This window comes from Eulemur rufifrons, chromosome 6, assembly GCF_041146395.1.
Source record: "Eulemur rufifrons isolate Redbay chromosome 6, OSU_ERuf_1, whole genome shotgun sequence".
Lineage (NCBI taxonomy): Eukaryota > Metazoa > Chordata > Mammalia > Primates > Lemuridae > Eulemur > Eulemur rufifrons.
Window position 1 is genome coordinate 37905964 of NC_090988.1, and position 13638 is coordinate 37919601.

Consider the following 13638-nt stretch of genomic DNA (forward strand, 5'->3'; position numbering starts at 1 on the left):
GTGGCTTAGCAGGATGGAGGCCTTAGGCCTTTGCTGCCAGTGCAAAGGGTTGAGGCTGCTGAGCTCACTTGTTTATCCAGGGAAACGCCTGTACGATAGTTCCAGGCAACCCCCATGCCTTAAAGTCCACTCGTTTCACCAATAAAAAAAGTCTTTTATAATATCCATTATAACAAATGACAAACCCTCTGGTGCTGACTGGAGATAAATAAGGTTGAGCTTGTCTGAGGCTTGCAGTAATAGCCCCCTAAGTAAGGGCTTCTTATTACTCTTTCAAATGCTCAATAAACCACCTCTAGAGTGTGTATTCCCAATTCTGGTGCTTCAGATGGTAAACAACCACCCCTCCAGGGTACGGCAAAACTATCCTGCAGACCAAATGTCACACAGGGTCACCCCATGGGAAGTCCATGGGTCCACTCTTCTCTAAGAGGTCATGCTGCCTCTGACAAGGAAACAGAAAATTACAAAGTGAGAAATGCCAAGACAGGGCTAACTTCATGAGGCTCTGGAAGAACATAAGAGGGGCAACATTGGAGCTAAAGCAATCAGAGAAAACCGATTCTAGAGGGAGAAAAATCGACCTCTAGAGTCAGCAGGGAGGGCAGTGTGGTTGGCCTGCAGCTTGGCAATATGAACAGATGGGCAGGTCCTTGAAGGCCCCTGAGGCTGAGCTAGGGAGTCTGGACTTGGTGCTGAGGGCAGGGAGGAGCCATGGATGGTCAGACAGGTGCCTCTCCTTTAAATGACAGGTGCAGGCTTTACGGTTTCTCAGAAACTTAACTTGGGCCCTCATGCAAAAATAACATGGGGGTCAGGGTAGCTCCACTCACTTTCATTAGGCCGGAGAGGGCCCAGTAATGATGGCATCTGTGTCATCAGCATAGAAATAAGTGAACGAGCTCTACCACGCTGAGATGGTCCCTTCCTTGTGTAGAAGCTAAATTGAAATTCTAAAATGACTTTATCACCACTCATCTGAATACAACTGATTTCTTTTCATCATAGTAAACCAAGTCCCAGATACTAAAAACAGAAATCCAAGCTGCCATTGCCCATTCATAGGAACAATTGGTATTTTGGCCTTGTAGGGAGACACACCAGCTCATGTTTACAGAGCTATTTGCATTTGGTGCCGACAACACAATACAACTGAGAAAAGTCACCCTATGGAAAAATCTGTTTTCCTTCTGTTCTGAAAAGAGAAATCCCACTGCATCAGACAGAACAAGTATGTCCAGCAAGCACAGATAGCTGCAGACTAATGGTCTCAAAGGAAATCCTGCCCCTCACCCTCCTGCTTACCTATAGGCCAACAGGGGGTTGGAAATATTTCCAGAAAAAAACTTCATACCTTACTCACATTCCCATTTCCCATAATTAGCCACGTCCTAATTATTTCCTGTATTGTCTCTGCCGCATGCATTAGTTTTGTGAGACAATGGTGCGTAGGACAATGGAGCATAACTCAAACACAGGGCCCATCTAAATGAGAAACTGGCAGAGGGCTCACGGGATGATTGCATTATTCATGAAAAGACATCAGAACAATTGGAGGATAACATTAGATTTTAAATCACAGCAGCAATTACAAGACAATTATCCAAACTGGTATAATTGCCACAGCTACAGGGTGTGTGGCAGAACCTACACAGTGTTCCTGCCACCTTCTTTCAATGCCACGAAGAAAACGGGTCTGCACGTTGTACAAGGAAATTCTGCAGGAGAAAACATTTGTATTCCTTCCCGCTGTGCCCCACACAGGAAGCAACCAGAGGCTCAGTGGAAAATGTAGCCCCAGGCCAGGCTTAAATCTTGCAGGACCCCTGGCCTTGCTTACTCCAAACTGTGCTGCTGTCAGTATTTGACCCTGTCCTTGTGTGAATTTCAGCACAAGCCTAGAGCCTGAATCCCACTTGCAGATGCCGTCTCTCGGCCAAGGGTGCCCACTGTGAGGTAGTGGGAAGGCACTTGCATTGAAGGCAGCAAACTGGGATTTACTCACTTTCTAATACTTACTGACAGTGCAATTTATTAATAGTATCTGCTATTCTGAGTGAAGCTACCATGCACCGAGTGCATATGTGCAAGATAGTTTTTCATATCTTATTTAACTTAACCTCCATGAGTCCTGGAGGTTTTATGCATTTGTTTATTCAACAAATATTTACCCAGCAATTTCTTTCTATCAGGTTCTGTTCTGAGAGCTTGGGTTACATAATGACTAAACAGAGCCCTGCCTTCATGGAGCTTATCTTATCGTAGTCATTTTGCAAAACGCTCAGAGACCTCAGAGGTAGAATGTACTGTCTACAGCACCAGTAGAGCAAGATATAAATTGCAATCAAAATATTCTCACTTTAGCCTGGCATGATAGCATGCGCCTGTAGTCCCAGCTACTCAGCTGAGGCAGGAAGCCCACTTGAGCTCAGGTGTTCCTCAGTGAACTATGATTGTGCCACTGCACTCCAGCCTGGGTGACAGAGCAAGACCCTGTCTCTAGGAAAGAAAAGAATGCTCACCTCTTTCTTAATCTCAATTCTTTTCTTCCCCTTCTTTTCTCTCTCCCTTCCAGCTCTGCTATCTTGGCTTTAGAACTTGGTCTTTTTTTATCCAGTCAACAAATACTTGAGCAAAAAAAAAATTAAGGGGAAAGAAGAACTCTGCATCTTTTAAGATCAATTCAACGCACATTTTTAGGCACCTATTAGTTTGACAATGTCTAGCAACATTTAAAATGTGCATATCCTTTCACCTAACAATTTCACTATTAGATTTTCATTGTACAATAAACTTGAGCATGATGGCTAAGAGATATTCAATGATATTCATTGCAGTATTGTTGGTGATAGTTCCAAACTGAAAACAATGTAAAATGTACAAAAATAAGGGGACTATGAAATAAATTAAGGTACATCCATACAGTGGGACATTGTGCAGCTGCTAAAACAATGTGTTGATCGTGGAACAATGAGACCCCCACCAAGGCAAAAAGTCGAGTTTCACAACAGTGTGTACAGTTGGATCCCAGATTTGTAAAACAAATTTCACACATACAGAGAATAAACACTGGAAGGATATGCAAGAAATATTATCTGGGGTGCCTCTGGGGACTAAGTTGGGGATAGGAAAAACTTTAGTATTCTTTTCTACTTGTCTTCTGATTTAAAGTTTATATCGATTACTTTTATAGTGAAAACAAATATATATTTGACCCTTGAAAATCATGTCCTCATTGCCCTGATTTGATCATTGTATGTTGTATGCTTGTATCAAAATATAACATGTACTACATGAATATGTACAATTATTATGTATCAATAAAAATGTTAAAAAAACAATAACTAATAATAAAATGGTACAAGGATCAAACAAAAAAAAACCACATGGATTTGAACTGCATGGGTCCACTTATACATGGATATTTCTCAATAAAATTTTCACCAAATGTGCCTGTGCTATTTCTCCTGCCTCTCCTTCCACTTCTACTTCTTCCACCTCTGCCCTGCCGGAGACGGCAGGACCAACCTCCTCCTCAGCCTATTCAATGTGAAGACAATGAGGACGAAGACCGTGAAGACTGTTATGCTGATACACTCTCACTTAATCAATAGTTAATATATTTTCCTTCCTTATGATTTCCTTAATAACATTTTCTTTTCTATAGCTTACTTTATTCTAAGAATACAGTATATATTTAGATATATACATATAACATACAAAATATTAATGTGTTAATCAGTAGGCTATTAGTAGTTAAGTTTTTAGGGAGTCAAAAGCTATATGTGGATCTTCTACTGTGCAGGTGGCTGGTGCCCCTTAACCCTATGTAGTTCAAGGGTCAACTGTATATGAAGAACATGAATCATCTCCCCAGCCCCAGGCTATTATTACTAAGAGGGCATGGCTTCCTGCCCTTAAGGAGTGTGATGATAAACTTTAAGTGTCAATTTGGCCAGATATTTGGTCAAACATTATTCTGTGAAGATGTTTTTTAGATGAGATTAACATTTAAATTGGTGGGCATTGGACAAAGCAAATTATGCTCCATAATATGGGTGGGTCACATCCAGTGAACTGAAGACCATAATAGAACAAAGACGGACCTCCCCCAAGTAAGAAGGAATTCAGCTGACAGTCTCTCTCTCCCTCCCTCTCTCTCTTTCTCTCTCCCCACCCCCTCCTTTCCACATACCGTTGGTTCTGTTCCTTGGAGAACCCTGACTCCCAGTTCCTTGGAGCTTGTGCTTTAGTGGTCTAGTGACACTCCCAGGGGAGGAGTGGCTCTTCCAGGTGGTCCTTGAGGCTAAACATGTGATCAGCGGGCACACCAAGGGGTGATGGGCGGGGGGTGATTTGGAGGTCCATAATCTCCTTCAGCCACCCCGAATAAACATGAAACCTGAGAGCAACAAAAGCAGCCGTGAGAAACCCTCACAGAAAATTGAGGAGGTTGCCTCTGGAAAACAAGGTGTGAAGATTTGGGAAGCGCCCATTGCTTGTGCCAAGCTGGGTGCTAAGCCCTGGCCTCAAGGTCTCTCGTGGCCACTTGGCAGCATCCACATCTCCAAGGGCTCTCACTCTTGAACACAATCGCCCCCTGGACAGGCCCGCAATCCAGGGATGTCCCAGGGAAAGGGACGCCCTTGATGCCAGCTTTAGAACATTAAATGTTCTTCTCCTCTCCCCCTCCCCTCAGCACTCCAGCTTGGAAGCTCCATCTTCCATGAATTCATCTATAGCCCTCAAATATAAAGAAGGTAAATCATTAAAACTTAGTTATGATGACTTTGTAGAAGAAAAACGTTTAAAATATACAAAATACAAAATAGGATATTTTGTACTGTGATTACCACTACAAAAAATGATGCAAATGTACAAAAGATTGTAAAGTAATAATACAAAATAAAAACAGGAATTGTTAGGGTGGTGGAAGTGTGGAGAGTTCTCCCTTATTGCCCCCAACAACAGCTTCTTTATTAATGGTATTGCTCTTGCTGCTTGTGAATTAAAAGGGAAGCACAGATAAGGTCTTTTTGCCTGAGGAGGACAGGGCTGGCTAGCTCTATGGGTCCTGGGCTTGGGCTTGTGTTTCTGTCTCCAGCCTTCTTTCTTTTTTTTTTTTCTTTTTTGAAGAGAGTCTTGCTCTGTCCCCTGGGTAGAGTGCATCATCATAGCTCACTGCAACCTCAAACTCCTGGGTTTAAGTGATCCTCCTGCATCAGCCTTCCAAGTAGCTGAGATTACAGGCATGTGCCACCACTCCCAGCTAATTTTTCTATTTTTAGCAGAGATGGGGGTCTCGATCTTGCTCAGGCTGGTCTTGAACTCCTGAGCTCAAGGAATCCTCCTGCTTCGGCCTCCCCAAGTGCTAGGATTACAGGAGTGAGCCACCGTGCCTGGCCTGCCAGCCTTCTTGAACTGAGGAGAAACTAGAATCTTAGCATGTGCCAGGCACAGTGTTAAGCACCCATAAGCATCATCTCATTTAAATACCACCCTGATTTTATAAGGCAGGTAAGGTTTGTAAAACCCAGTATTCAGAAGAGAAATCCACCCAGAAATCAATCAATCAATCAGAAGCTCAGGGAAGTGAAAAAACGTGTGCAAGGTCTCAAACCTGGCTAGAAGGTGTATTAATTTTCTAAAGCTACCATAACAAAATATCACAAATGGGTGGCTTTAAAACAACATAAATGTATTCTCTTACAGTTCTGGAAACCAGAACTGTAAGGGTTGGTGTCAGCAGGGTTATTTCCCTCTGGGGGTTCGGAGGGAGAATCTGTTCTGTGCCCCTCTCCTAGGGTGTGGAATCCTTGGTGTTCCTCGGGTTGGAGACACATCACACTCTGCCTCTGTCTTCCCGTGGCATTCTCCTCACCTGTGTGTTTGTGTCTCTTTTTTCCTTCTTATAAGGACAACATGCATTTTGGGTTAGGGGCCACCCTTCTCTAATATGACCTCACTTTTAACTAGATCACATTTGCAAAGACCTTGTTTCCAAATAAGGTCACATCCACAGACACTGAGGGCTCGGACTTCCACGTGTCTTTTTGTGGGACACACGGCAACCCACCACAGGAGTCACAGCCAGGTTTCCCTGAAACCAAAGCTATACTTTCAGCTGGGGCCTTCAGAAATCTGGACAGTACAATTAAAGTAGGGATTTTACAGATACAAAATGAGGCAACAAATATCCGAAATTCATTCTGTCTTGAAAATGCACAGTGGACAACTGGTGAATTATTTAAAAGCATCACAAAAAATACTTGGAAATATTTACATAAGCAGTGCCTGAAATAAGGTGAAAATGAGTACTTCAGTAAGTAGAGTAGGTTGTAGCACATCTGTGCATGCTAGGTTCATCAAAAAGTCAATTTAGTTTTTAATTTTTAACTCTATGAGTACTAACTGGAGACTGAAAACAAGTACAGCCTCTACTGGTCAAGGGAAGCAGGTGTAATTCATTAGTAACTCAACATCACTTCCGTTATATATAGAAATAATTTAGGCATTTCTCCTTGCCCCAGTACATAGCATCAAATAATTAAATAGATTTACACACACACACACACATACACACGCATGCACAATAATTACAAAGCGAGCAACACTGTTAGCTTGGTTTTAAGGAAGACATGAAATTCAATTGCAGTGTGTACATTTTCCTCTCAAGTATTTTTTAGTTCCTACAATCATTTCCATGATTTAGATTTAATCATTCGATCCCAATTTTTGCTAGAAAATCAAAATCAAAAGAAATAATCTAATTTGCTGACTGCACTGTGTGAACACTGCTCTCTTCACATTAACCAAACTTAAAATCTACGCCATATGAGCCAAAAATTAAATTTTCTCAGTGTTAAAAATGATCAGAATAATTCAGCAGTATGCCTCCGGGTTACGGTTTCTCTAATTACCTTGTATCCTGAATTCTTAATTAATTATATTTGGAGACATGAAAAAGTCCCTTTGTGCTCAGAGCCCATCCTCAGCCTTTTTCCATGCTCGGTGGATTATTTACACAGTAAATCTCATCACTGTGTTTTAGTTTTGTCCCCGAAGTTGCTGTTCCCTTGGTCATTTTAATCTCATTTCTCTCGAAGTCAATTTCCTGCTATTTAGAACAAGCATCCCGACTGTTAGCCTTCCCACACACCAAGATCCTCCTCACCTGTCACTGAATTCCTTTGTGACCTAGTTAAATGCTATTTTTTTTCTGGGTCACAGAAATGATACAGCCTTAAAGTCTCTGCCTCAAGAAGCAGCTCCTGAAGTTGATCAGAGCCTTGGCTTCGCTAGAAAACGACTGGGCGAGAGAGATGATGAGTCTCAGCAGATATGCAAAGCCCTGGCACTCTGCTCTGTGCAGAACACATTCAGTTAAAGAAGATGCCGGATAATGCTCCAAAGAATTTTCTCAGAAAACGTGACTCCAGAGACCACCTGAGCTTAACTCAAAGGATTTTTCTTTTTTATTAATTTTTAAAATCATTATAAAATGAACTATTTCCCCAGCAAGCCAGACTAGATAGGCCCCCTGGAAATGATTAAAGCCCATTCGACACAGTGGGGCCTGGATGAAAGTTGGGAAGAATAACACGTAGCTACCAAGTGCATGCTTATTATTTGCCAGACACTGCACTGAGCTCTTTGCATTACTGTCTTCTTGTAATCAGCCTATCCTGTAGAATCCGCAGCTGAGGTACAGGGTGATTAAGTAACAGCGCACAGCTGGTGAGTGCCAGTTCCAGGCTGGAAATCTAAAGCAGTGTTTCCCAGATGTTTAAGTGCATAAGGATCACCTGGAGACTTTGTTGACGCACAAATTCTGATTCAGTGCATCTGGGATTCTGCATTTTTAGCAAGCTCCTTGGTGAGGCCGATGCTGCTGGTCCGTGGCCCACAATTTGAGAAGCAAAGTGGTAGACCCCAACTCCACAGCCTGAGTAGTACAGTTGCTTCTGACAAAACTCAGGGAAATTCATGTTTTAAGAAGCAATTCCTTGTGTTTTTCTGTATCACAGAGACAATCTCAAGGTTAAATGTTGTGATAGAATGATCATTCAGACGTGGCCTGATGTTACAGTAGCCCACCATTTAGGTGCTGTGGATCTGCTTATGCTTTTCTTGGTAATATCCATCTTTCCTGGACCTTCCTATCCATATGGATGGCCTGAGAGCGAGGCATCTGGTGCTTTTGAGAACAGGTTCTGCCAGCCAGCCATCTGGTTCTCCTCTGTGTGCCTGTCCCTGGGCAGACAGAGAGGAGTGGCACAGGTGGCAATGTTCATAGAAGTGGAGGCTTTGGAGAGCCAGTTCTCATGGTGGCAGCACAGAGCCATGGCAATCCCCAACCCAGGATCTCCTGGGAATCCAGAGCAGCAGTATGGCTTCTGGAATATGGGGCTGGCTCCATGAACTTGGTGGAGACAGTGAGTTATATAGGTTGTTACATAGTTAGTGTAACTATTGGTGGGATTATTACCTGGCGGAAACTATTTGAAGGCAATTAAAACAGGGAAAAATTAAAAAAAAATAAAATAAATTAAAGGAACACTTTTTTTAAGTTTAAAATTTTTCTATTTTTAAAATTTATATAGTTTTAAAATTTAATTGATTTTTAAAATTTAGATATGAGGTCTCACTATGTTGCCCAGGCTGGACTCGAACTCAAGGGATCCTCCTACCTCAGCCTCCCGGGTAGCTGAGACTATAGGCACATGTCACAGCACCCAGTTTGAAAATTTTCCATTTTTAAGCCACTTGTTCCTGCTTGGCTTGTTAGGCTGTTTTAATTTTTGTGCCAGTTGCAACTTATTACTTATTGTTAAATATTCAAGTTGTTCCAAATCCTCTTTATTAAAAACAATATAGAGTAGGCATAATTGACTGAAAATTAAATAGAATTTAAAAAGCAAAAGAATAGAGACAAAAATGGAAGAATTTTGAGAAATGGGCCAAACTATTTCAAGCTGCACATCTAGGTTGGGAAACCATCCAGTTGTGCATCAAAACTAGCAGTTATCCAAAACTGGTCACCAGAGGGGATGGTAATTTTTGCTGGACAGAATCATTCTCCTGCCTGGCTTGCATTCACCCAGGATGCTTTTGGCAGCATGGTGTTGGCCAGATCCTTTCTTCCACAGAGGACAGGTAAAGAAGGCCCCGTGTAGGCCACACAGAGAGCTTCGACCTACTCACAATGGACATTGTGAAGAAGGGAGCTTGGTAATTGCCAGGAGTTTGGGCAAACAGGGGAATGTCAGTTTGGTAGAAATTTCAGAGGGACTGTACATAAAGGAGTTAACATAGCAAGCCCGACCGCTGTCCTCTGGGAGGCCTGCTTACAAGACTGGTGCTTGGCTGGTGTCTGGGAACTTGGACTTTCAGGAGAGTTTCTCACCATTTCCAGAATGGTAAGAGTGGCTCACTAAGTCTAAACTGTGCAAACAATATTGTTTATGCCAAACACCTGATTTCCTCCTGGGAGTCTGGAATTTTGGTACATCCCAGACAGAGGCTTCCGACATGACCAGCTCCCAGTAAAAACCCCATTTGCTGTCTCCAGTGAGCTTCCCTGGCTGGCAACATTTCACACATAGTGTCATAACTTGTTGCTGGTGGGGGGTGGGGAGGAATTAAGCACACCCTGTGTGACTCCACTCGGAGAGGACTCATGGAAGCTGGTGTCTGGTTCCCCTGGACTTGGCCCCATGTGCCTTTAATTTTTGCTGATTTTGTTTTGTATCCTTTTGTTGTAATACATCTTAGCCACGAGTATGACCATGTGCTGAGTCCTGTGGATCTTCCTAGTGAACCATCAAACCTGGGAGTGATCTTGGGGATCCCAACTCAGGGACAGAAAAAAAAAAGTGACCTTTCCCCAGACATTTATTTCCAAGCTGCTAGTTCTTTTATCCTAATGAACCAGCAGAGAATGAAGATAGACAACAAATGTCTTATTCTTTTCCTCTTCCCTTAAGAGATCAATACTATTTCTTAATTGACATCTCTGGTTTGCTCTGCCATTTTTGAGATATGGGTGGTGATTTAAACTAATTTTCTTTTTGCTAAGGGCGGCCACATGGAAGACAGAGACATTGATATTTTCCTGATGCTCAATTCACGAAAACATCAATGTGGTGAGCGGTTGCAAGGCAGGAGATTTCCAACATTTTCAGACACTAGCCTCTTTTTAAATCCTTTTCACTGAAGTTGCTAAATTTACCAAAATGAGGAAGGGTTTAGGACAAGGGGATTCAGCTGGTGACATCATTGATTAATTATTCAGTCGAAAACGTTTAATGAGGGCTGGCTAGGCACTGGGAATCTGGGATACCAACATAATGAAGACACTACCCCATCCTCAAGCAGCTTCTGATGTAGTGGGAGCCCGGGTGTGCTGGAGTTGGCTCCTACTGGCTTGTGCCAGCTGTTAAGACTCTCTGGAATTTTGTGAGCCCGTCCCAATTACCTTGGTAAGTTGAAATCGGCCATGATAGGAGTATTTATACCCCGGAAATTGGCAAAGATAACAAATTAGTGCCTCCCACCCCCTTCCAGCTGTTTGTTAAACACTTACCTGCATACCACTGCGGGGACAGACAAGTGACCAGGTGGTTGCTGTGCAGGGAGTACGGCCAAAGGTGAGCTCCTGAAATCAGTGAGGGTGTCAAGTGAGGAGGCGAATGCCCACCACGGAGTCACTCCCCAGAGGGTGGGGCGGCTGGAGTTACTGCGGGCACAGGCAGGGCCATCATTCTATCAGCAGCCCTTGGGGCCTGAGGAAGGGCCTCTCCTTGCCCGTGCTCACAGGGACAAGGCAAAGGGCGTGCCTCTCCTCCTGGAGTTCTTCCTGGTCCCCGGCTAACTTCTTATGACGCCACTTCCTCTTTAAATCATCAGTTTGAGCCCTACTCCCTGCCCCCAACTTCTGTATATATTTTAAGTGTCTTTCACTCCATATAGAAAAAAGTTCTGGAGCTTTTTGGAGGAAAACTCAAGTGCCAGTTTTGCTCCCAGCTTTTGAGAGACAGGAGTACTGGAGCTGCTGCCTACTAGGGCTGGGGACGTGCTTAGGAGAGATTTCTGCGGAGGTGGCGCTCGATGAGCCTCACCTGTTCAAACCTCTAGCAGACTTTTCATTCTGCTCATGAGGGAAATCCCACAGGGTGTGTGCCCAGTAAGAAGTTACGTAAGATTTCAACACATGTGCCCCAGAACAAATGGAAGTCTTTCTGGAGACAAGGGAAAAAAGAAAAAAAAAAAAAGGCAAACAAACACAACAAAACAAAAACATCCCCTTCAGAGTACAGACCCCTCTCTTTGGGTAGACTAGAGATTTTAAAGAGCCTGGCTTGTCTTTCCACCATGCTCTGCAGAATCTGCCCTTGAAGTGTCAAGAGAGCAATGAATTAAAGACAAATACAAGGAAACACTTAAAAAGAGTCAACACAATTGCTAGTTTCAGTTTTTTCTTTTTACTTGAAAACTTGTTTTAACCATCAAATTTTGGCAGTTACAAACCTGTACACTGTTGAGTTTTTTGTTGTTGTTTTTTTTTTGGCTGTCTTTTGTTTTTTGTTTTGTTTTTCTTTCATTTTTTAGAAAAAGAACACAAGACTGAATACTGCCAACAGCAATATATGCAGAAACAATCCATTTCTATAAGGGACACAATTCACTTTAAGTGTTAGCTTTCCCCTTTGCATAAGGTTTGGTGTGTGATGTGTGTGCAAGTTTAGGTGAGTATGCATATGTATGAAGAAATGATATACCTCATTCTGACTCTGAAATGGCATAAAAATCAAATACTAACTGGGCAAAGCACATTCATTTAAAAAAAAAAGTCAATGAAAACATTTTCTTGAAAACAGAGAAAGTTAAATGAAAACAGAACAAAAGAAAGGTTACATTTTGAAATGATTAGAAAACATCACTTTCAAATCTAGAATCCTTTCTGTGTGTGTAGTTACCTCAAAACTTTGCAGACCAAGAGCGTGGATGATTTAGTGTTATATTCGACCCCCCAAATTAAAGCATCCTGATAGGCATAAAATATAGTATCTACAAAATCCTGGAAAATTGAAACCATTTATATACAATTTTATAAACATTTTAAACACCAAAACATACATCTTTTACAAACTAGCCTGTTTGCAACAGGCAAATGTACAAGACAATCTCTCTGTTACAGTGCTTAAAAAGAACTGCTTCCATTTCCAAACACATTTGCCACTCCCAAAATGCAGTAGTATGGGCTCATAAGATTGTTAAATAGTAGCAATTCAGGTATTTGTTTGCTGGAAGGGTACTACAATACATACTAATGGGTCCAAACACACTCCAAACGACTATACGATTCTCAAGTTTATCCTAAACACTGGAAGAGACTAATTATGGCCTTTGTGTATTATTACATACTTGTAATTATTGCTTTTCATTATTACATAAGGAAAGAAATACTTTTTCTTTTCCTATCTCTTAGCCAGATGGCTAAATATTACCTGATGCCAAACCCACAAATGGTGACTTTAAACCCCAGCATTGTAACCGCCAGAAGCTCAAAGACATTGTGGATTTTCATCAGAATAATGTGCAGTTGAACATTGTGGGACACAAACCAGCAAAGACACATAACTACCTTCTTACAGACACAAAATGATGATACTGAATAAATGCCTCTTCAACTCTCCATTTCCCAGGGTTTGAAACTAAAAACATGAAACATAAAAGCCTAACCACCTTAGCAAAATCTGTGCACTGACAGGGCAGCGGAGTGAAGAGGCCAGATAATTATCTGGACAACCCGTGCAAGAAGAACACTAGATCTTCCTGAATTACTTCACATAAAACTGTTTTCTGGGTCTTAAATAATTTATCTTGATGATCTCTTTTCTCAGTTCCCCTGACCATGATGACGCAGACACAGCATCCGTGGGGGCAGTGGTTAGGGTGGAGAAGGGAAGGAAGCAGGAGAAGGCCAATGGTATACAGATTCTACTTGCTTTTTAACCAGGATGTGCTAGTGATTTCCAAGGGCAGTTCCAGGTAAAGCCCAGAAATTATGAAGTTTCCTTTCCAGGCCTTCACACTGATTCTCTGATAGGATGAACCTCAAATGCATGGACTTGACCTACTGACATCACTAAGTCTAAATCTGGCGTTTCATGAATGGGCAGGACAAGAGCACGTGGAAAGCCGGCATGTAATAGAACTCAGCAGCAAAATAGTCACAGACAAAAGGGAATAAACAAAGCACCTACTTTATTCACCTTTTGTTGCCCCAAAGCCCTTGCTTACTGTGTGACAAAAACCAGCAGTCCAGCTACTCTCAACCTAATCAGGATGTGTGCTGTATTAGTAAAGGGCCTACAACGAGTTATGGAAAATGGCTTCCAGGAGGTGGCACAAACATGTTAGAAAAAAGAGAAAAAAACAAATTGGTGTATTAATAGATATTTCCCATGTGGTTCATCATGGTGGAGGGGGTAGGAATAGCAGCCAGTGTTGGTGGGAAGAAAAACAAAAGAAAAACAAAAACAAAAATGCATGTAGTAGGTAATTGTATAAGCAAAGTATCACTACAATTGATGACTGGTCTGAGTTCAACTCAGTAATGATCATTTTGTCCTC